Source organism: Argiope bruennichi, chromosome X1 (assembly GCF_947563725.1).
Source record: "Argiope bruennichi chromosome X1, qqArgBrue1.1, whole genome shotgun sequence".
Classification (NCBI taxonomy): Eukaryota; Metazoa; Arthropoda; class Arachnida; order Araneae; family Araneidae; genus Argiope; species Argiope bruennichi.
In genome coordinates, this window is record NC_079162.1 from 76,010,482 (window position 1) to 76,036,528 (window position 26,047).

At 30.0% G+C, this 26,047-nt stretch overlaps 1 protein-coding gene across 1 annotated transcript in view; it reads right to left on the reverse strand.

Moving 5' to 3' along the window:
• LOC129959518 (plexin-A2-like) overlaps positions 1-26,047 on the reverse strand; it is a 667,102-nt gene that overhangs the window by 345,947 nt on the left and 295,108 nt on the right. Inside the window, exon 4 of the mRNA XM_056072386.1 lies at positions 3,997-4,074. The gene's annotated coding sequence lies outside the window, so the exon portion shown is untranslated. The remainder of the gene's footprint in view (positions 1-3,996; positions 4,075-26,047) is intronic.

Here is a 26,047-nt window from a genome sequence, read left to right on the forward strand (position 1 = left end):
CGTATTGAAAAATCTTGTTTGTAGAGGTGACCAGCAATTAAAAAAATACATATGATCTTATATAATAAATGAAATATTAATTTTTACATTTCACAGAATTTATATATAGAACTATAATGGTTGTGGTACATAAATCGTTTTTATTACCTACTGCCGACCGGCAATTGTCAAATGTAAATAAATTGCCGTATGAACTCTTTAGATTGCTTCAATGAAAATTTTTGCAAGTGCACTTTATTCAACATTTCGCTTAGCAAGTTAATGAAGTTATAAAATATAATTCGAAATGTTCGGAAGAAGGTTTGCAGTGTCACCGAAACCTTTATTCAGTCAGAGGAAAAAAATATGTACAAAAAAGCAGGATATTAGAAATAGACGTCAAACAGAAAGTTTAATCGAGCTTGAAAATAGACTTCACCATCGCTAGATAGTCGCTATTGTTATGATAAAATTCAAACTAATATCATTGATAGATGAAAGCATTCAGTTGCGCGGTTTTACCAAGGTTAAAAGTAGCATAAACATTGGTCTATTTAATTTTATTTAAAAGTAAGATGTTCGAATTTAACTTCAAAGTAAGATGTTCTCTTTCACTTTCATTTCGTAATGTATGTATTTTTCAATTTGCTCGAGAAGTCATTTGTTATTGGCTGATTCAATTAAATTCATATTTCTCCGTTTTATCAAATAGGAAGATAACATTTTATATAAACGTATTCCATATTAATAATTTAACTGCCAAAAAATATTCCGGTGGGTATATTAGTAGACAAAGATGGCTAGCAAATTATATATACGCATTCATTCTCAACACAGAAGGTAAATCAACTGCGTATTTCAAGGGACCTGTAAGTACATCATTTGTATGCTTTCTACTGGGAACTAAATCAGTTTCAAGAATTTTTAATAACAGATGATTACAGATCTCAATAAATGAGTTCATACGAATCTACCTGGTGGAAACCGAAGTAGTCCTCACGTTAAGCCGTTCCTCCCTTATTCTATCCATGAAATTGAGTTGACTTATTTTAAATATATCAGCGATAGTCTAGGCGTTTCGATAGAATTTAAGCTAGACCTGGTCACCGTTCAATTCCAATCCACTGCAGTCGAAGTTGAGTTTCTGCAGAAGCCCAGCCTCTCAATCGGTGTAATAGTGGACGAAATTACCATGTGGACATCGCTTAACTAATTTGGAAACGGCATTAGCGAATGGAAATTCAGTAAGATGCCTCGCTGCCCTTCGTTCTCGTAGCGTCCGAACGTAACATCTGTGGACAATGCGCTTCGCTGGACTGAACGGTTCAGCATAATTTACTGTAATGGAACTCGGTCAGTTTCTAGCCGTTGACTTAGTCCCACTGTCCTTACCTAGCCAATATTAAGGTACATTTTACAATGTCGATTGGAATTCCGTCTGGTCGGGGGGATGCTCATCGCTTTGGGGGATGCCAGATGCCTCCCTTATCCACACTCACTCATAGTTAGGAAAAGGGAAGTGACATATTTATTCAATTGTGGCTGTCTGCACTCGTAATAAAACATACATTCTGCTCTGCATTCTTTTGTGCTTAAGTGACAACAGACGGTTAGCAGCAAGGCAAATCGGCGTTAAATTAAAAGGTGCATTATCTTTTCACATTTAACACTTTATTTCCTGTTCGTAATAGAGAAGAGAGTTTTGTTTAACGAAGAAAGACAATATAAATAATTAACATAGTTGTTAAACTTTGTTTATCTGTCCACAGTGTTATTTTAATGTTAACTTACCTTTAGCGTTAATTTTTATAATAACTTGTGCATTTAATTTAAATTAGTTAGAAAAATTGTTGTAACATATTTATACAGTTGTCACTTCTATAAATTTAATACGGTGTGAAATCTACTCAAGGATCTTTTGTGCAAAAATTATTTTAGTAACAAAGCAAATAGCGTTAAAATAACACGTCGATTGATGTGGTCTGTGTACTATTTAGCTCCATTTAAAAAGTTTTACCCGTTTTCATACGACTGAAGTGGCTCACTTTTTAAATAAAAAACATTTAAGGATTGTTTATGCCCGATTTCTATCAGTCAAAGTTGAATTTAATCTTTTAACTTGGTTTGAGAATACAATAAATACTTATTTGAGAATAAAAATAAGCATTTATTTATCAAATGAATGCTTGTATAATAAAAAATAATCAACACTACAACACAAAAAAAGTCTCGACAATTTCATAAGCTTTTCTCCTTCTTTTCTTTCTTTCTCTTTCAATGATGGTTGTCCATATGTTCTTTGAAAACTTGATCATACTTGTTGCTATTAATTCTTCAGTATATATAAAAAAAAGTGTTCAGTTCATTTATTCAAAAATAATTTCTAACATATTCCACAATGTAGGTACTCTTTCAGACAGTCACATTTGTCTTAATATATTTCTAATATTATACACATGATTTAAAATAAAATAGATTGAAAACTAATAGTACTTTATTTCTTTTAATTTAAGTTATTATTTTCTTTTTCTGTGATCTTTCGAATGCTATTTTTTTTTTGTTAACGGATTGTCTAAATTGCTAATTACTTATTTTTATTAGATGCGTGAGTTTTTTACAGAACAGAGAAAAACGATTTTTCTTATTTTTCTTTTTTATATAGTTAGTTAAATATGATTATATTATTAATTAAACATAATTCTTATAATACTAGTAATAAATCCGTAAGAATTATTAGATTGTTTCAGAAATCATTTTATTCATTTACACCGAAACCTTCAAGACTAATTATCACATGATAGTGATTCGCCATAATTATTATCACAAATGATTTACATATAAGAGAAATAAATGCAAAGACATTACTTTCTAATATGAAATTAATATTCCTTCTTCCACATATAAAATTTCAATTTTGTTTTTTTAAAAAAAAGGGATTTTGAATTATGTTTCGTGTTAAGTGAGCCAGAATTTGTTCTGATTCATTGAAATAATTAAAAAAGAATATTAATATATGCAATCTGCATTCTGAAATATGAGATTAAAGATTAATTTAATCACAATTCCTTGATTAATGAAGTTCTAAATATCAATTTAAAGGCTAAAGTCTATTTAAAATTTGATTCATTACAACTGAATAAAAGCAGGAAATCATTGCTATTAAAACGTTAAAATTCAGAACAAATCGTTGTAAATCGTAAACACGTGTCTTGCCTCATCTTACATTTCAGTAATAATTATTTTCCGATTGCCAAAGGAGATAAAATTACTTCAAGATCAGGTATCACCAACAATTACTGTGGACCAATTACGGAAGAAGTGCTTACTTGCTATACGATTTCATCTGATGTAGGAAAACTAATTGCAGAAATAATATCTAGATGGCACGAAGAAAGTATTTATAGTAACACTGTAAATGTATTGCGCTTTGTTGGAAACAAGTTTACATTTCCACAGAATCTCTCTGTCTCCCTCTCTATATTTATACGTATATATTATTTTCATTTCGTGATCTTTAATCTTTTGTAATTCTTTTATTTTCATTTCATGAACTTTTCTGGTCTTTGCTATTGTTTCAGTTTCCTGTACTTAACACCAAATTACACTAAACATACAATTGTTTGGATAAAACAATTTAATGTATTTCAAACTAAATAGTGACAATTCAATTTTTCGTATTTTAATACTTTTATTTCTGTAAGAACGACCCTTTGATACTTTGTATTCAGCTGCTGAAGTATAGCATAATATGACATTATATATTATGAAATTTTGTCTATTTATTTTATTTCTAACAATTTAAAATGTGTAGATTTTATGAAATCTATTAAAGAATTTTTAAAAATAATTTTTTATCATAAAGAATCTAATTCGAATTTAGATTTGTATATAAACATCTATACAAACGTATTATTTATTATAACATTATGTGTAAATTAAATGGTTAAAAATAATAGTTTGATAAATAAAATATTTTTTTAAATATTTAGTGGAATATATATATATGTAAAAACTTACAGGCTTACCAGTCACGAATCTTTCTGTTCTCAAAATAACACTATTCAAAAGGTGAGCTTTCTTGACTATTACTGCTTTCTGAAAAAGAAAGTACACTCATTTAGAGAAAGAGTGAAGTAAGTCAACAATTTGGATACTAAATATTTAATGATGTAATAACATGAAAAATAGATATTATATTCCTAGAATTAAAATTTCACGTATTCGCCTTGCTTTGAAACAAAATGATTTAATCTGCTGTTTATTTCAATATTGTTTTAATTAGACAAAGTAAATGAATATCGGCTTGAACAGAAAACTTATCAGATATTTCAAAGATTATTAGACATAATATCGATCGATGCTTTCTCGAATATTTAGCGACTCAAGTGACAAAATTGTCTACGGAACAATTTGAGAGCACAGAAAGTTTTTTGGGAAGTGTCATCAACATTGCTGAGTCACCTAGGATCGTTATCACTTAGATCGCTGTATTGCAGATTCTACTGATAACCCCTGATATCAGGTTTATCATGAATGACCTAATTTTTCAATACCACTTAGTGGTCTAATATACAAGAATTCGCCCTGTAGTAAATAAGTTTGTAAACAATTAAATGCACCATACATTGATATTTTTTCAAAATATTTATCAAAAATATTGTTATTTTGGAAATACCAGAATTTTATTAATAAGGAAAATGATTTTTATATTTTTAGTAGCAACTTAAGATAAACAAAATAAAAAGTATGATAAAAATAAGTATATGTAGAAGAGCCGTTATTTTTGGTATCTGGGTTTGTAAGTATTAAAATTATTGCTGAAATTTTCCATTTTCTAATGAACTGTAAGATATTTAATCTCTTTTTATGTTATGTAATTTGAAAGGAAATATTTATTTTTATATAAAGCGCACTTTTCTTTAAAATTTGCCTTAAAGAATCGATCTATTCCAATTTTTTGCCTTTAAATTAAATTAATTTTTTTGGGGGGGGGAGAGGAGATTTTGAGCTGACTGAGTTGACCAACTGACTGAGTTTGAAACAGGAAATCATGTTTTGATGCATGTCCAATTCGTCAGAAACAAATGTTCCTTGTCACTTAACCACTTCTCAAAATTATAAAGCCTGTCTTGAAAAGAAAACTGATTGATAAAGCGTTTTTTACAGAATAGTAAAGCAAGCGTACTTATTAATTACAAAATTTGATATAATATCATACATATAATGTTTATAATTTCTGCCACTATTCATTTGCAAGGAAAATTGGAAAATCTGAATAAAGAATAATAAATATTTCAGAAAAGAAAATATATAACCAAATCAAATTTAAGATGCATGTCGTAATTAATTTATTAAAATTTTCCCATTTATTCAGCTTTAAATAAAAAATTAAAAAAAACAATGGCCCTACAATTTATTCCTGCGTATTTCCGCATTAAAAGGATACGGCCTATTTATTCTATTTGTAACGAAAATAAATTTGATATCTAGTTAATGATCAGAACTTCCGTTGGTTCTCAGAATCTTTTCAATCTTATCTGTTGTCCAATCAACTTAATTAAGTAGGTTTTATTATATTGCTGTGAATGCATTTATAGAATGTTCTAAAAATACGCATCCACCTAGACATCGAAAAGATTTACAGTTTTGATTTAATGAAGAGGATTTCCCATTCTTGTTCTCTTCTAAAATAAATACGATTCTGGTTGCTAGGAAACTCTGTTTGTTATACGTGACCACTCAGTTATGCATACGGTCATGCATCTGGCGCGTTCATAAAGATATACAAGGTCTCTCTGTCTGAATCAAGAACACAGGCAACTGCTAAATGTCCTTCAGTGTATTGCCTACAGAGTGTGCGTGCAAGCTAAGGTAGAAAAAAGCTCGAGCTCTGAATATACTATCACCAAATACAGAGCTCTGCAGTGGTAATAAACTGTATATCTTGCAGCAGGAAAAAGAGAAAGAAAGATTGCCATTTTTTCTTCCTTCATTTCAACAACTTTGCTGAAGAACATTAATGAGACCATACCACAGTCCTTCCTCTCAAACGTAACGATCTTTGCGAGGTAAACAAGACATTAAGTTTTTTTTCGGCAGGGAGGGGCAATTCGCCTCGATTAACCAACCGATCGTCGTTCGTCCAAAAGGCGCCAGCGTCGTGTCGCACAAAAATAATAGTTCATTTTTTGGAGTTCAGTGACACCTTACGCCATTTTTTTTTTATCGGAATCCGTATTTTTACTGTGAACATGAGGATGGTGAACATTAGAAGCATTTCCAGGACAGTTTGAGACATGGCAGTTTGGGTTGATGTCTTGGCAGATGTCCAGGTCCTTTTGGCAAGAAGATACGAGAAGACACAAGTAATTTGCAGGACTTGGGCGAAATGGTAATAAATGGAGCGAAAATTTTCTTCAGTGATTCACCGCAAAAAGGGATGTTCCATCCGCGGTGCAAATAGTTTAACCGAGCCCTTAGGCGACGGAAAGCGAGGATCGAAAATGGTTGGATCGATGTTATTATGGTGATGTTTTAACCAGCTATCTATATAAATGACAAAATGACACACTCTTTCTTTTTTTTATCTTTTCTATTTTTGAAATAAGTCAGTGGGGCAGGAATTTGTTCGTATTTTGATCAATAGTTTTGCTAGTGACGAGACAAGTTATCTAAAACAGAAAATAAAAATGGAAAAAATTGTCTGTACTACAATTTGTTTTCATTTGCTGAGATAACACAGGTCTCTATTTCTTTTATCAAAGAAAAAAAACAAAAAACAACGGAAATTTGAATATTGCTTTCAAGATATTTGAATTGCATCATCATTTAAAAAATTTATTGCAGTTAAACTTGGCTAAATCGAATGTTTTTAATTCGAATTCGTCAGTAATTCAATTTCTTTCTTCCCTATTGAATTTAACCCCCGGGGGATGAGGATGAGATGAGGAAATGAGGATGAAAATGCATCTCCCTCGAAATGAGGATGAGATGCTTCCGGCAATGGTGGTTGGATCTCGCCACCCTTGAGGGTACACTAATAGGTGGGGGATCTGACTCCTCCCATCGATGACGGGATGAACTTCCTTCGGGGAAGGTTGTACCGTGGCCGGTGATGGCCCTTAGGACTCAACCACAGTTCCCGCCAATGTTGCTGTTGCGGCGGTCCTGTCATTCAGTTTTTATGGTTTAAATCCGTGTGCCTTCGGGCGGGTCGGAGAGTTAGATGGTTGACTTCCCTATTGAATTTATTATCAATAATGTTCTAATAGCATTTTTTATTCAATTCTTCTTTTGTTATTTTAAAACTAAAATCATAAAAAAATTGTTTCCGGATTTATTATTTTTTAGTTAAATGCCTTCGTACCATACATCCTCAGCGACCTTCAATATTTTTTAAAGTTTTTGAGTTAGTTCATCTAATCCATAATGCGTTTTTTTCCGCTTTTAAAAATCCTTTTACACGTTCGAACTGTTTTATTTATTTTCAAGTCATATTGTACAGTTTTCTTGTTAAAAGTATACTATTTGCTTTTAAAATTATTTATTGAAATAACCATCTTTAAAATTAGTAAAAAATTCATTATTATTATTAACACTTTAAAAATCAATCCTTTTCCATTAATTAATTATTTATTAACTATGTTACATATTAAAAATAAATCATTGTTCCTTCAGATAAAAAATTGATATTTCTTACTGATGTACTCAGCTATAAACTCAATTTTTCTGAACTTGAATTTTTGGTTTCGTTTTTAGATTAGTTATATTAACTAATAAACTAATTGTTGTGAATCACTGTATTTGTATTAGATACAGTTATATTATATTATTTATATTTACTTATTAGTTATATATCTTGTTCAGAAGCAACATTACGGCTAATTTGGGATTAATAGCGTAATGTTTAACCGTAATCGGATGATGAGGGCGGTGCATGGTCTGTCTCCCTCCTCTCGAAACTTTCACTTCGCGGAAGGTGTTTTGCCCTCGATGGATTTATTGTATATCAAGTCCGCTGACACAGTGGCTCATTAAAGGAATTGAATCTAGAATCCTCCTTTATTGAAGCTGAAACTTTACCAACAGGCTATGGCGGGCCTTTGAGTTCTTGAATATATCAATTTTTTTAAAATTGTGTTTTTGTCATCTTCGAATTTTAGTGTATTTTAAGAGACGTCCAAATTGTTTTTGTAATTTTTATTTTTTTATTATTTTTTATTTTATGTATTATTTTGTAAATTTGTATTTGCACTTGTATTGTATTTTGTAAATTTGTATTTTAAGAAATTTCATTTGCTGAATCAATACTATAATAAAATTAATGCTTATTGAACTAGAAGTAAGTTATTGGAGATTCCTCCATGTAATTTATTTTGCAAGTAATACCTTCAATGAATTAATATATAAAAAAGGCTTTTTACAATTTAGCTATTTATTTGAAATTAATTAAATTTTTTTGCTTCCAAATTTTAGAAGTAACTTGTTATGAAATTCCATCTTCTCCTATGAGAATTCTCTATTTTTTATTAATAATAGCCTAAAATTGATTGAACCATTCATTTTCCTTTGATGATTATATTAACAAAGGAATTACATCCATAATATTAAATCTTTGATCAAAGCTACCGCAAATACAACCACAATTTATGCGATCTCCAAATTTTAGCTCGTTTAATATTACGAATTTCTTCACTTTAAGGGACTTCATTATGTAGTCTTCCAATTAACGCTCTACGCAAGAATTAAAAAAAATGAAAACCCGGAAGACAGTCGCTTTAATTTTATTAATGAAGAGCTGAATTTAAATAGTTTAGAATGTTTAATTTAGACGAAAACCGTTTGATCGATATGATAATTTTTCTGTTAAATCATGTTTTCGACTTATTAAGACTTCTAATTATCCTGATGAAAAGAAGTTGCGAAAGAATAAAAAAGATTTTAGCTTAATAAAATACCATATTAAAATGAAAACCTCAAAAAATTAAAAAAAAAAAAAATAGTAGAAAAAGTTTTAGTGGAATAAGCTTTCTGCTGATCATCATACACTGTTTTTGTACTTATTAATCAGCTAATTGCGTTGAATAAAATGAATGTTACACATTTTACACGTGAATAAATAGAAAAAAATCTATCGGACAAAACTGTTTATTTAATTGCAGGCATATTGAAATGACGAAATTTAATTTAAGATCTAGAGCTTAGTAAGATCATTTACTTAACCAATACAAAATAAAAAGAACAAAATTAATTTTTCGATAAGTTGACAAAAAGCATTTTTTATATTAGCTTTTAATCCATTCTGATTTTAACATTTAAAGCATAGGAGAAATTCATAACAAATTTATTGTAATAAAATTTAAATTATATGAAACCCGAAATAAAATGAAAATAGTTAGAAATCGATAAAGCTATTTAATCTTATTGCCTATCTTCATATACCATAGCCATTTAAATAACGTCACTTCTATTATTAGCTAATTACATTTTAACTACACGGAATATAAAATCTTGTAAAATTAATTGAAATCTATTAAAATTTACTAAAGAAATGCTCAAAATTAATTAATTGAATGCCTTTTTATTTAAATATTTGGGAATTTAATAAAAAGCCAATGAAATGATTAAATTAAATTTTCCTCGTGTATTTTATTATGTGTGCATGACTTAATATATGTACAGTAACTCAAAACAATATTCGCACAACAAATAATATATATGCTTTTTTACATAATTATGTAATTTATTATGTAAAACGCATGGTCGAAAGATGTTTACTTTCTTATATAACAACTACATATATGAATATTATCACATATATTTTAATAGCATTTACTGTGGATGGTAAGGTTTTAGTTGCATTAATAGAAAATATGCAGTGTACAAGAAAACTCCTTGGCTCATTTTTGAATTAAATATAAAATCAATTAATTATAGAAGAAAAATGCGAGGTGCATTTTTCATTAATTTATTATATGATCAATATCTTTAATCGGTTATTATTAATACTAACCGCAATTAATATTTATCATAACCAATTAATCGCACACATACACATATATATAGATAAATTAATTTCGTATCTTTACTTAGATGTCCCTGCATCTTTAAAAAATTTATAAATTCAATACAAACAGTTAAAGAGAATTTGTTTTGTCACAAGTAATTACTTTGCCTTATTTTAATTTGTACGTGTTTTGTAGTCCTATCTACATTCAAATGGTACTGCTCCATTTCAATAGACTTGTTACAGGCATTGATTATGAAAGTGACTAGATTGCACGCATGAAAGTGATTATAATTTGTGCCTAATTTGAAAATCTCACAAACATCGTATATAAATAAAACATTTCAACTATTAGGGGCATCTGTAATGATTTTATACCTTTTTTCCCCTCTTTTGGTTGCAATGTAAACTTTGTGAAAAAGTTGGAATTATTCTTATTTTTTAAAACATTTTTTACCATGAGAAGAATTTTAGCACAAACCACACTCTTTTATACTAATTAATATATGATTTATTCAATTTTAATATGTGCCAAGGGTTTTTAAACATTCTGCATTATTTCGATCATCGGTTGCATCGCATTCTTATGTTCATCCATTTCAACTATGCAAACAAATCTACAACATATAAATAATAAAACTGTATTTTTAACAACCAATCATCATTCTGTTAATTGTTTACATTCTTCAGGAGTCTTAAGTCTAATTATCTTGCCTGTGGTCTATACTAGTAAGAAAACAAAATTTCATTTTCTTATTTGATCAGTGAATAAAAGTTGATTGTTCGAAAGGCAATTTAACTTCAATAGATATTATTTACTTTAAGAAAGAATGAATAGTCTGCAGATGATTTTGAAATTTAAATTGGATGAGAAACAAAATTCCTCATATAATAATATCATCGATACCAAACATAACCAAAATATTCTTTATTTTCTTTATTACTAGCTGATCAGCGAAACATATGATGTAGCTGAAAAGTTTGTTGAGCTTTATGAAAATTAAAGTCTTTTATTTACGCACTTCAGAGATAAAATTAATAAGATTTTGTTGCTCATAAAGCATGTAATTAACCTTTTCACTCTCAAATCCATAATAATACGTTCTCTGAAATTATTGTCTTCTAAGCAAAGCGAGTAGATGCATAGATTCAGAATACCGTGTAATCAGTTGAGTTTTTTCCCCCTTAAGTTAAATAATAAGAAGATTGAAATTTTGAGATTGCGAGCAACCAGGCATTCTTACAGACTGAATGGAATTAACTTTATATTGCTTTATATCCTTGAGTTAATTTATTTTTAAGGAAATGAGAAAGTGGGAGCTTTAGTTTATAAAGATAATCTCTGATTTGCTTCAAGCTGCGCTTAACGATAGTTAATAAAATGTTAAACCGGTTCAATTTCGAACTCATCTGCAAACAGTGAGAATTTCCAAATAATAATAATAATAATAATAATAATTATACATTAAATAAAAATGTCAAATAAGAAGATTTAAATTTTGAGATTTTTAAAAATCAAAAATAAGTTCAAATAGTGTACGTAGTTTTGAGAGAATAAAAAAATGGAGGGTTCAGTTTTAAATGATAAACAACTGCATTCATCTAATTAAAAAAATACAATAGCCAATAATAATCATTCCCGATAAATATATAAACCAAAGCTCTCATACTTCACAGGGTTAAAACTGATTTGTCCCTTAGGGAATTTAGTTATTCTTAGACTCTCAGGAGATGGCGGCTGACCTTGAATATCAGACAGACAAGTTCATTTGCCGAGAAGGGGAAAATTATGAAATATACGAATAAAGGAGAAAAACAAGATTTTAATGAATATGACTATGTCTACGCCTTCTAACTTACCGAAAATAGACTCGTCTGATATACCAAGATATTTCGTTCTCAGCCACCTTCTGAAGGTCTTTTAACTCTAAAATCGGAATAGTATATATGCCTTATAGAATAATTTTTTGTTTTATTGATCCAATTAAAGCCGGATCAAGCTGTCTAGGGATCCTTAGGCAATTCAAGATTTGGGGACTTCTTTTGCCAGTCTCTAACTTCCTACACTAGATATTTTCCCGTTAACTTAATTATTTATGAGAAGCTATTCTTATGGCTTCTGACTTTTATGTAAGATTTAAATTAAAAACAATTTTAAATAAAATATTAAATTTTACTGAGCACAATCTCAATTTTATTAAATTATAGAAATGGTTATCTTTTAAAAACATAAAGCAACACATTTTTTTTTTTAGAATTTTTGAATAACAAACATAATATGCAACATATAAAAGATAACTGGGAATATTAGAATAAATTTCTGCAGATCGAGATTTGATTTAAATTTGAATCAATTATCGTACATGGCCCTTGTAAACTTAATAATAATAATACACTCAGAAAATATATCAAAAATATATATCGCAGTTACTGGCCCTCTAAGCTGTGGGACCCCTAGACAGTTTCCTACTTTGCATATTTGATAATCCAGACCTCAAACCAATCAATGTACTGTGCAGTCATTTTTTAAAAAATTTATATCTCTCATTGAAACTCATAAATAATTTCAGATAGCGTGCAATCAAATATTCTTAGGAGTTTATTGAAATTAACTTAATTCTGCTTCATATTTTTCAGCTAATATTCTTTTCAAGTGCGATAATGTAATATTGTTGCAAGGATTTTAATGTGGTTTTGTCTATGCTTATCTGTGAGTAATGAAAATTGAAATCAGAAGGAGAGCATATTAACTCAAAATGTTAAATCAAAGTGTTGAAGAAATTTTGATATTCTTAAAAAGGTTATTCTTAGATAATGTATCATTTTGCGTCATGAAAGTAATATATTCATTCCATGATGCTCAATTCTCACCTACTCCTGAGTCAGGGAAATGTGTAATATATATTGCATAGATTTTCCATTTTGCACAACCAATTAATATACCATTTAATCATTTAAGTTTTTTTGTATCTCTCATTAAAAATGAAAAATAACTAAAATTCGAAATTTCATATAGCATGAAATTAGCCATTTTTAGGAGATGATTGGAATTAACTTCTTCTTCATATTTTCCAATTAATACCCATTCCAAGAAATCAGAAAAGGGGAATGATAAAATTTTACATTTCAAGAACTAAATGTGATTATTTTTATTGCAAGGATTTTACTTCAATCTTGACTGTGCTTCTCTATAAATCATAAAAAAATCAATATTAAAGGGAAATATATTAATTCAAAGTGTTAAATGAAAATGTTGACATTTTTATTTCAAGAATATCTAACATTAATAAGTGAATCACTACATAACTTTGAAGGAATTAATAAATAGGATTTAGTTTAGATATACATTTGCCAGAAAATGTCTGCGTACAAATGCACAGTAAACATTCAAGAGCCAACAAAAGAAAACTGTAGTGATTATATTATATTAATTTTTATTTAAAGTATTTCTTGATAAATTTCAGAAATGTAACACATATTGTTTTAAAGTAATAATAATAATAATTTAAAATTACGCAAAAAGTTATTAGAAAAAGTTTGCGTTCAGATACAAATTACAAGGATATTTGCAAACTAATTTTCATTTTTTAGCCTCCATAAACTTGTATGAAATGGTATAATATCTGCATTTATTTTTTGCCACTTATTCATTTTAACTCTGGTAACAATACAACAAATAGAATTTAAAAAAAAAAACATGGTTTTGTTAATATGATACACACTTGCAAAAAAGTAATTTGTTTTGTAAAGGAAAATCGTCTTAAGACTAAGGAATGAAGGTAAAAATCTTCGAGCAATGGGCAAGGTAGTTGGAAGAACTCATTCTTCTATCCAAAGATTGATCAATAATTACAAGTCATCGAAATCTGTTATCTCAAAGCCACGTAGTGGCCGTCCATCTAAGCTGACTTTACGAGGAAAGAGATACATTCTGAAATCCGAATTTTTAAATCCAAAGATTATTGTATCTCAAATAGTAATTAATATTAGAGAAACATTTAAAAAATCTCTTCATGAAGACGGAAAATACTGAAAAAGGCTGACTATCCTCGCCATGTAGATAGTAGAAAGCTACACATTTTAGCTATCAACACGCAAAAAATGTCTAAATTTGGTCCATGAATATGCAGATAAACCTTCTAAATGTTGAGAAAACGTAATATTCTCTGGTGAAATCAAGTTTTGTATCTTTGGCGTTAAAGGGCGTAAACTGGTGAGGAGAAAACAAGGTACGCACAAGAAGGAAAACCTTGTGCTTACAGTTAAACATGGTGGAGGTGGCGTATTGATTTGGAGGTGAAGTGGCTGCAAGTGGAATAGGTCGATTAATTTTTATAGACTCCACATTAGATCATATGAGATATCTAAATATATTAAAAGAAAATTTGAAACAGGGCGCATAAGATTTGAATCTTGGCGAAGACTTTCGGTTTCAACAAGACAATGATCCAAAACACACAGCTCACAACGTAAAGTTATGGCTGCTGTACAATATCAGAAACCAATTACGTACTCCTCCACAATCGTCAGACTTAAACTCCATCGAACATTTATGGGACTGATTGGAACGCATGATTCGGCAACATCGAAATATATGTTGAAAAAAGTGATTATGATGGAATGGAATAATATTTCATCTGAAGAAACACCAGGCTAGTCCAATCTATGCCTAAACGAATGACAGAGGTTCTATGACATAAAGGTTATTTAACCAGACATTAAAGTTTAATTGACAGTCCAAAGAAGCTATTTTTTGAAGACTTTTTCCATCAGTAGCAAACTTTTTCTGGTAACTTTTTGTGTAATTTTAAATTATTATTATTATTATTTTAAAATAATGCTTGTTATATTTCTGAAATTGTTATTGATATTCAATGAATTGTTCAAGAAATACTTTTAAAAAAAATCAAATCCCCTTTAATGTACTTTTATTCTCTCTAGATGTTTACTGTTGGTCTGTATACAGACATTTTCTGAAAAGTGTATAAAGATATGCATTCTGAACTATAAGAGTTAAATACTCTAAAATAATTAATTTGAAATGAATTCGTTGAATAAAAACTTAACTACAAACAAAGAAAATTCATTAAATATTTGAGAATATAGATTCTAAAAAAAAGTCACTCCAGAATTTTTGAAAACGTTTGCCTAATCCATATTAAACTGCGTCATTCACCTTAGAAGCTGAGAGGAAATTCATGCAAAGAAAAATTTAGCAAATAAAGATAACTTTAAAAATCAGAAATAAATTATATGCGTCATTTTCCAAATTTTTAACATTACTAAGATAAATGCCATTAAAAAAAATGCTAAATATTCTCGAAATCAAAAATCGTCTGCGAAATAAATAAACTGAAAAAAGCTACTTCATCATCATGGGAAATTTAGAAATTTATATTCATGTTGCCAAAATATTTATTCTAAGATATCAAAAACAGTTAAACAGCATACGATCACACCAGAAATTATGTTTGTTTTCCTGCCTTAAATCATGTATCTGAATTGCTTTCATCGTGATTTTTTGATTTCTATTTGCTTTCAGTAATGAAAAAAAAAGCAACAGACTTAATTTATTCAGTAGCTTTATGGAATTTTTTATACGAAATTATTTTATCTGGGAATTCACATATCATCAGTTAAAGCGTTTCATCTTTCACAAACAACACTGTCTATGTTAATTTTCTAAATTTTACAAGAAATGGAGGCATGAAAGACTGGAGTTTTCGCTACTTAAAAGGTATGCATAAATACATCTGAAGCAGACGTACAATCTCATGTTCAGACGAAGATGTAAAAACATAAACACCATACTTCTTTTGACTGGAAAAAAACCCGATTTTTTTTCTTTTTTTTTTCTATATAATTGAGATGATAGTAGATGACGATTATCATATAAATTATTAAATTATATTTGTATTTGGTTTTAAAATTTGTGGCATATATTTCCATTCATGATACGTATGTATTTGAACAACAAAGAAAATTTCCATTCATGATACGCTTGTATTTGAACAACAAGGAAAATTTTATTAGGAAATTTATACTATCAAAACAAGTAAAGTCTTGGCAATTATTTTCCAAGTTCCGGAATCAATATCACGCAATCTTTGAGAAATATAAACTTAAGAAACCTTTAACTCCAACAGCAGACCATCCGTTTTTTTGATTCACCATTTTATCTCCAATGTACAAATATAAAGTTTCTTAGCGTAATAACGACTGGTTCTAAGGAGCTTCCCTTCTTTTCCACCCCTAGCGTTTTTTCCCCCATTTTCTTCTTGTCTTTTCCCTTTTTTATTCTTGTTTCCGTTGCGAAGTAATCTCAAAGTGAGAGCCGATCGTAATCCTTTCTTGGCACCCTCAACTTCAACCTTCGGTGATGAATGTGTTCATGAAGCAAAGAATCTCAATGGGGATTTTTCCTAGCTACTTTTTCTCCTCGATTTCTTTCGGGACGGACGTCGGAAAAAGAGTTGCACAAATTCAGAGAATTTCCAAGAGTTACGGCGGGAAATCCTACCCTTCTTTTCCGAATTTTTAAAAGGGGACTTCGGTAATATTTTTACACATTACTCGTTGGAGACTTTTGCATTGTAATCGCAAATCGTTCAAACCCCTTTCCTGAATGATTATGATAATGTGAATTTGAATGGCATTTAGAGCTAATCAGCCGTGCAACGTGTAAAAAAGTACGTACTTAAAATGCTTTTCTTTTCTTTCGTGTTACAAGTTTGATAAAAATGACCCTTTTGAGACGCATTCATTGTAATTTGGTCTTGTTACGGCGACGAAACTACTAAAGAATTTTTATTTTCAAGCATATTTAAGCCCACTTTAAAAATCTCTCATTTTATTTTAATTTTTGTTTTAACGATTCATTTGGAAGCTGCATCAGGACAGTTTTTCAAGAATTTCTTTATTTTTTTATCAATGGTTAGATGATAAATGAATCGGTATTCCTCATTACAATATTCTTACATTAACGTCTGTATTTGAAATTGTATCAGAATTGTTTTTCTGGAGATCTCGTTACTTTGATCAGGGATCAGATAACATGGATGACGCCTGGGTAGAATGCAAAATAAGACATAAATGCGCAGTTTTAATGTCAAGACCACACACTAAATTTCATCAATATAGCTTTGGTTCAGTTATCAATTTTGCGCTTACATAAACGCTGATATAAATCAATTTGAGATATAATATGGCAGACAGCCAACCTAGTCTAATTTGGTCTGAAATTCTGATAGTAAGACGATATGCGAAATTTCATAGATCTAGCTTGTTATGATATTTCTTGTTTTTATACGGAATTTCATAGATTAATCCGTAATTTTGATGCAAAGACTTCACATCCACTTAAACCCGTCTAGCTTGTTATCATGTTTACAAACAGATAGACGTCGATTCGTAAAACGTGGAAATTCATTTAAATCTTGATTTCGTGTACAAGACAGTGGAAATAGTGCCTAGTTTAATATATTTGTAAACCGATTCATTTCGAAATTAGAAACAGCATTCAAACACAGCAGACAAGTTACTCAAAAATACTTCTAAAACAAATTTAACCTCATGCGGCTAAATTTTCGAGCAACTTTTTTGATAAATTTCCCAATAATTATTTTCGCACGAAATCTGAGCATTTTGAGGTTAATAAATATCAAATCCTATTTTTTTAACACTGGGGTCAAAATAGCGTGGAATTTAATACGTCTTTGATAAAAAAAAATTTTCTTCTTAATTGTGGGGTGTGTCAACGACATCACACGTCTTTCTAAGAAGGAACACTTTCCCACCTCCACCCCTCCCTCGATGTTTTAACACTCTTTTGTTGAAAATGAAGGGGATGAAACCCCTTTTTAGAAGCAATTTATTTCCAAAATTACTTTATTCAGTGAATTATTATGAGGGCTAATCTCATTATGACTGCTAAAAAATAACTTCCCCCTCACCAGAAAGAAAAGATACTTCTCTCTCCCTACATAATAAAGTTGTCCTCTCTTTACTTTAAAAGATGATCAGGCCGTTTAAAAATCTGATTAGATCAAGGAACTGAGCAAAAAAACAAAGCAAATCTTGCTATAATGCTATAATATTCAAATGAGCAATTTGTGTGTAAAACAGAGTGTGCTGGTTCGCCTTAAAAAAGTTAAAATTCATAAATTTATTGTTTAATGAATGGGTTAAAATATGCCTTGGATCATCCAGTTTTTAACTATGTCATTAAAAGTAAAGAAAGAAATCTGGTAATGATTCTTTGTGCTCACATTAAATTATTTGGGTTGCTTAAAAAAAAAAAAAAGCGTTACTTAGCTAATTTATTCACTGATTATTTTCTAAATTTGTTACGGTTTGTAGCATTTAAATAGTTTCTGTCGCTTCAAAACAAACGTGATTAGGGGTAAAAAAAATCCGAGTAATTGAGATAAACATGTAAATATTTTTACGAATGATATTTTCTTCTTAATCATTAAAATGAGGCAGTTTTTATTTCTCTTTGCCTCAAGGTTTAATATTTAGCAATTAATAAGATATATTTTAAACAGTTATTACATTACGGTAAATAAAAAAAAAATATTGATTTTTAAATTAGAGCTTTAAGTAATTAGAGCCTAAAAAAGTAGTAAAATTAGCAATAACCCAAATGAGAAAAATAACATAAAATAATTGTTTTGATATCATTTGTGAAAAGAACAGAAAATGCCTCGATGGACTTTTTTAACGTTCTTTAAACTATCTTTAAACACTTTTATTTAAATTGATTTGTTTCGTATTTGTAAAGATCGAATTTTATATTTTGTGCTCTAGAATTTTGAAATATTGTACATTTGTATGTTCTCGATAATAATACGTTATTTAAATATTTTCAGACCTTAGTTATCAATTAATTATCAATTTTTCAAGAAAAAATTAAATTTAAGTTAACAAGGTTGAAGATAATAAGAATTAAACAAATCCTGCAGTTTATAATACCAAAAAAAGTGTGCTTAAAAATTAATTTTAATTAAACTTAAAAAACATTTATCTGTTTCATTGAGATAATTAATACATAAACATATCTAATATGTTATTCTTTCCTAATGAACATTTAAATTTCTATGTAAATAATAGCATTTTCGCAGGTTTATCAACAGATCAATGTATGTAGCTTCAAAAAAGGAAGCTGATTAACATCCAGTTTCTATTACTTCCGAATTAGCATAATCACAATGTTGTAAAATCTTATGTCCGCGAACGCGTCATTTTCAAATTTCATATATAAAATTTAATAAAGGATACTGCATGAAAGTTTTGCAAATTCCTTTAATGTCGTAACACTTTATACTAATTTACTTACCTAAACGAGGGAAAAGGGGGCATGCCTTATTAGAGCAATAAGCAGGGCCAATCCAAAAAATTTCACCAACTTCAAACGACTATAGTTTCCTTATAAGAAACGACAGAAAAACATTTGAAACAGTATGAAAAGTAGCTTAAAGTTTTGTATTGGTATTTAATAATTACTATTTGTGATTTCCTCTGGTAACACGGGATATATTAGAGTAATCATCATCTGATTCTCTTTGTGTACCTTCAGTCTGGTCACGGCTGCACGACAGCAGATTTTACACTCATGTCCATAAATTAAGGATAATTCAAAGTCACGCAGAAATCGGACTCTAAAAAGCATATATCACCCTTAAAATGACCACACAGATCTTCAAAAATCATATGCAAATTGCAGGAAGCCCCCAGATGACACCGATAGTACGTCACAATGAAGAGAGAGTAAGAGAGTGATGTATAAGGAATATAGGCAAAGAAGTAAAATTGCACTTTATAAGCCTTTCAGTGCAATAACCGCATAGTTATGATACAAAGGACATATTTGGATGATTTTTTAAGTTGTAGAATTATCGGCCGTCTGGAATGTGAGCCTATCCAGCTGAAAATATACGAGGAACTTAGAATCGCCCAGAGTGTCGTCTCCAGGCTTTGACAATGATTCCAAGATAACGGTAATGTGAGTAGACGTTACAGCACGGGTCGCCCCCGAGTTACAACGCCGGATGAGGACCGGTATTTGGCAGTTACTGCCAAAAGAAATAGACGGAGCACAGCATCAGACCTGTCTTGTCAGCTCTCTTTAGCCACTGGTACGACAGTTTCAAAACAGACCGTGTACGGACGCTTAGGGCAGATTGGTCTATATGCTCGTAGGCCTGTCAGATATGTTCTACTTACTGCAACTCACTGTCGCCTGCTGTTAGCCTGGAGTAGAGAGTATGCATTTTGGACACCGCAACAGTGGGCTTGTGTGATGTTTTCCGACGAGTCCAGGTTTAGCTTGCAGTCTGATTCTCACCGGACTTTCATATGGAGAGCGCCAGGTACCCGTTACCACCAAGAGAACATCATTGAACGACACCGTCATGGCGATGCAGAATTGCTCGTTTGGGGAAAAATTATTCTGGATTCTAGAACTGACCTGCATGTTCAAATTCGAACCATGACACGCCAAATCTATCGGGACGTCATTCTGGAACAACATGTACGTTTGTTTCGGGGCGCCATGGGCACAGAATTCGTGTTTATGGATGATAACGCCCGTCCTAACCGTGCAAACATCGTAAACGAATGCCTTCGATCGGAGGATATCACCCGTATAGACTGGCCAGCTTTCTCACCGGACTTGAATCAGTAGAGCATGTGTGGGACATCCTTGGCCGACGAGTTGCAGCCCGTCAACTACCTCCTACATGTCTACTGGAACTTCGGCGAGCATTGCTTGATGAGTGGTGTAATATTCTACAAGATCAGATCGACAATTTCATACTCAGCAGGCCTATAAATTGTACGGACTGTATTGCATCCTCTGGGAGACATAATATGTATTAACCATCATACCAACCATGTAATATTGGTTTTTGTAAATAGTTTTTTTTTTCTGTAATTTGCACCAGGGAGCAAAAAATCGCAATTTTTATTAATGACATCAAGCATATAGCATCTTTTTTGCTCTTTACCTTTTGTTTAATAAATAGGCTTTACAAATAAGTCACATTTGTTTTGCTTCTGACTCTTTCTTTTCTTGATTTTGCATTATATTTTATTTATGGACATGAGTGTAAGATAGAGTCTACATTATATCCTGATGACTTGAAGATCCAAGAAAATATTTCAGAAGATTTAGATTGTTTATTCCGAGGGTGTCACCTGTGTGACCAAGCAAAGTCATATAAATACACTATTTAGAATACAAACAAAATTTATGCTTTCTTCGATATTGTGCTCAAATTTTGTCCTCTTATTATTGTTTAAAAGAAAATAATTGTAAGTTTGCAATCATTTCAATTTGTTTCAATAACCTTTTATATCTGATAGAGCTAAATCACTATGGAAATTAATAAATGCAGATAGTAATTTTTAAAGGTGCCATTTATATTTTAGGGCATAACAAAAATTTCACTTTAAAAGAAAATATATTCGTTAACAGAAAATGCGACCTGGAAACACAAGCAGAATTGCGAAAATCACACATAAATATGAAAGTAAATTTTTAACTCGTAAATTTATTCGTAGAAAAGACGTAAAAATTCTTTAAAACTGCAATATATCTTAAATTAAGTTGAAAAATTCCTTGACTTCAATGATTTTGCATTTTTAAGTCTGCGAAAACTGCATTGAAAGAAAAATATAAAGAATCTGCTACTTTCAAGTTAATTTATAGTTAAGACGTAGCGATAACCGACTTTTGCTCTGTTAATGAGATCAATTATCACACGCAATATTTTTGTCATAGGAACCATCAACAAGATGTGATGTATTTAAAACATATGGTTTAAACAAAGGAAAAAGCTTCGAATATCTGAACAATTTGCTAGTTATTAACCATTATTTTATTTCAGAACGTGTTTCGAATGTTTTGCGAGTACAAACGATAAAAATAAATTTTAAATTTTGTGCAGTCGATTATTGCATCTTGCATTTAAGTCTTTTCCTCTTCGATCTTTTTTTAATTCTTCGTTCGCAGTTAATTGAGATAATTGCTCATCTCTCTCGAAGCACTTAAAGAAATTTTTATGCAAATAAGCTGGCAGAAAGAGTCTGCATCTGAAAATGAAAGACAATATATATATTTTTTACACCATCTCACTCAATTACTTTTATTGATGAAGCAATCAAAAACGAAGCTATAGAAAGAGAGGTTGTTATGAGTATCATTATTTTAATTACAGAGATTAACAGTACAATGAGGAAATTAAATCTCATTTTTAATCTTTATTAGCTAAGTTACTGCATTGTCGAATCAAGTTCTGCAGATATATAAATATTATCAAAAAATGGTTTTAGGAAGGGGAAAAAAACGATGGAAACGTTGAAAAGCGATTGTAAACGACTATTGAGCAGATTATCGTGAAACGTTCAATTAGAGCTCCGTAGAAAGCAAACCAAACAATTATCATTAATTATTATTGAGCTTCTGTCTGAATTAAGCATTTTAAATGATAAGAGATTCAGCCCTGCTGTCTGAGTAGTAATAAAAAATGATGCCATAGAGCATTCAGAGCTCTGAGTTAACAGCAGAAGATAAGTATAGTGATTAAATGAACGGGTTTAAATAATGTTATAACGGATATAGAACCTCATCTAATCAATATTGTCCTTTCAATTTTTATGGTTTTATCGCCGTTTAACTTTTTCACAAATAACATTACATTTTATGCATTTCGAATATTGGAGTTTCTGTGATTTCAAAGTTTTTGTTTCTGATTTATGAAGTAAGTTATTAATGTCATTGAGAGGTATATTCACTTTTTTAATGATTCGTTTTTCAGCTCTCTCTATATAAAGATTACATCATTTAATGAGTTAACTGTTTCGAACTCTTCGGAAAATTCGTATCTGAATTGTGTCGCAAAAATTTAGTGATGGCGAGTATACTCGTCAAATACAGAGTATGTGTAATATGAAATTATGTATGACTTTTATTTTTTATTTCAATAATCACATTTATATATTTACTTAAACTAACATACATTTTTTGCATACGAACGTAAAGAAATATAAAAGAATTGGATGACTATTGCCTCACAACGATATATTTAAGAAAAACAATTCATATTATATGCGAGTTCTTTTTTATCATAATTGTTAATTTTTTATTTGTTCCTTTGATTTCAACTTGACCTCAAAATATTTTAATCTTGAAATTTACGAATAGGTTTGAGTTTTTACTGAAATTGTAATTCAAACTGTAAATTGCCATTACTTATTACTCCTGACGAATAAACTTGCCATAACGCAAAATATTTTACTTTTTCCATGACGAATATACTCGTCAAAACCAATTAACTGGTTAAGCATTTATGTAGACTATGCTTGAAAGACATATGTTTAGAAATTTCGTGCTGCTATAGAAGCAGTCCTTTCTAAAAGTTAGTTACTGTAACATAATAGAGATATTAGAATTGAAATTCAGAGTATACCAGATATTAAACTGATATCCATAAGAACAGTTTTTATAGTTTAATATATTAATCTTCCGTTTTTAAAACAACACTAGGGTTATTTTAGGGTAGGTTCGAAATGACTAGGGACGAACCTACTAATTTTGAACCTCAGTCGGATGACGATTGGCGATTCTATAAGCACGCAGAAAACGGACAATATTACTGAGGAATATTGTGAAATTTTGCTTGCTAACACGCAGATAGCATATGACGAGGAATATGATGCACTTAGTGCATGCAGAACATTTATGAATATGAAAAGCCACAATAATGAAGAATCTTGTAACTGGTGAACTTAACGGATTTTTATAAAAAAAATTATGGAGTCAGGCTAAAATTTTAATTGTTACTGATCAAACTATACTACTTAAAACCACAAAAGATTTAGTTAAATGAAATTACAGCTTGCTTTAAATCAAAATTGTAGTATATCTGATAAACGAATACCCACGGAATACGATTTGAAGCACTTAGATATTCCCGAGTACATTTCGTTGATTTAACAATATTTATTTACGAATAAGAACTCGTTTCAGAACATTAGAAAATGAATGACAAAAAAAAAAAAAGTGACGTTTAGTTTAAATACCATTTTTCTTTAAATTTTGGAAATATTTACTTACTTATATCATATATGCATTGATTTAGTTAGCATTTAGGTGTTCTAATGCTAGTTTCTATTATTCGAATTAAAAAGTCACAATATTAACTCTTAATCAATTAATTCTAATTTCTTTGATATTACACTCATTGGAGAAGAGAAGAACTTGATATCACAGCATAGTCTAAGGCAAAGTACCATTAAATGCTAAATGATGTGAAAAGGAAGTTTGTCGCGTGAATTTGGTATAATTTGAATTGCTTCTTTAACGTTTTTGAACTAGAAATTCGTCTATCATCCCCATTCCTGCTTTTTTTTTAGAAAAAAAATTATATTTCGTTTCTCTATGTACTGAAAAGAATATTACAGTTTTCACTTTGTTCGAATTATTAATTTTACTCTGAAATTCCCTTAATAAGGTTAATTCAATTCTAATTGTTCTATGTACAAGTAAATTTTGCGTTTAGAGCTTTTAAAATAAAATAAAAAAGGAGCTTACTTGAAAAATCAAAGATAACTACAAAAAGACAATAAATCTATAGATATGTTAATGAGCGGATTCTGATGTTTTTTTTTTTTTTTAAATACAAAGCAAAGAATAATTGAGGTTCTCTTTCGTAAACAAGTGATCAAGAAAGGGCAGAAAAAAAGATAGAGGCATCTCCCAGGTTAGGATTCATTTTAATTTTAAGCTGAAGGGACCACAACATAGCAAATGAGCGTTGGTAGAAAAACAATAGAAGTCCCTACTTGCTTATAGCAACTATGAAGGAAAAATAAATTAAAATCCCAATTTCACATCCAGTTCTTAAGAAAATTTTTTGGGGGGATTTTCAAGTGAGCTTTTCAATTCATGTCGTATTTTTTCAAGCTGTACTAGTTATTATTAAAGAAAAACTACATTTTACATTTTAATAGCATGAATAGATAAAGAAAAATAACATGGGTTGCAAGAACTTATTTTAATAAATATGGATTCATCTTGATGCACGTTAATGACATATTTTCGACGATATCAGGTAGGATGTTTATTGCAATAAGAATTCTTGGTGCAATATTGCTCCCTATAAATTGATTTAGTTCTTTTGAGATAGTTTGGGTACATTATTAAAACTGCATAAAAATTTTATGCATCGTTCTCGTTGATTCTAATAACTTGTGTAACGTAGTTTTCATTTATTGAGAAAAAATATTTTTAATTCTTCATAGAATTGGTAATTATGTTCCACGGACGTTTTTAATTTGAAAATTATTATCCTAAACAAACACAAAACATTTTATCGCTCTATTTGCTGTTTACAATCTTCTTTAATGTAAACATGTTGTCTTTTAAAAGAATTTCCATATAATTTCGAATACTTCTAAACTACATCTCTAAGAATTAAAATCGCTATAAGAAAAATGTATTTCCCTTTTAGAATGCATGAATATAAAAACAAGAGGCAAAAGAAATTGTTTTTTATCGTTTGACGTGTTTTATGTTCTTTAATTTTAGACCAACAATAAAACAAAACAAATTTTCCTATTACGCTAATGTTTTTCCCCCTTATTTCATCTGTAGCACTCCTCTCAGTATACAGCTGCTCATATGTTTACCATCTTAGCGTCCGCTCTAACAGCAGTTCTTTCAAACAGACAGGGGAATTTCCAATTCTTCCCCTCAAAAAGTGAAAATAATTTAAACTTCTACATCGCAGTAGAACGCCTACTAGTGTGTGCATGTAAAAAAAAAAGTCCCTCAGAGGTCCGTAAATAGATCCAGAAGATTTTACCACGTTCTTTTTAATGAGAGTGATTTATCTTTTTTCTCCCCATGTAGCTTCAACGTTTATTCTTTTCTTTTCTATATATATATATTTTTTCAGATGGAAATTTTGAGATTCTCAAACCACAAACACTACCTTTGTACCAGAAGAGATTTGCGGTTTAATTAAAAGAGACACGTGTTTTGTGAGAGGTCCAATAATC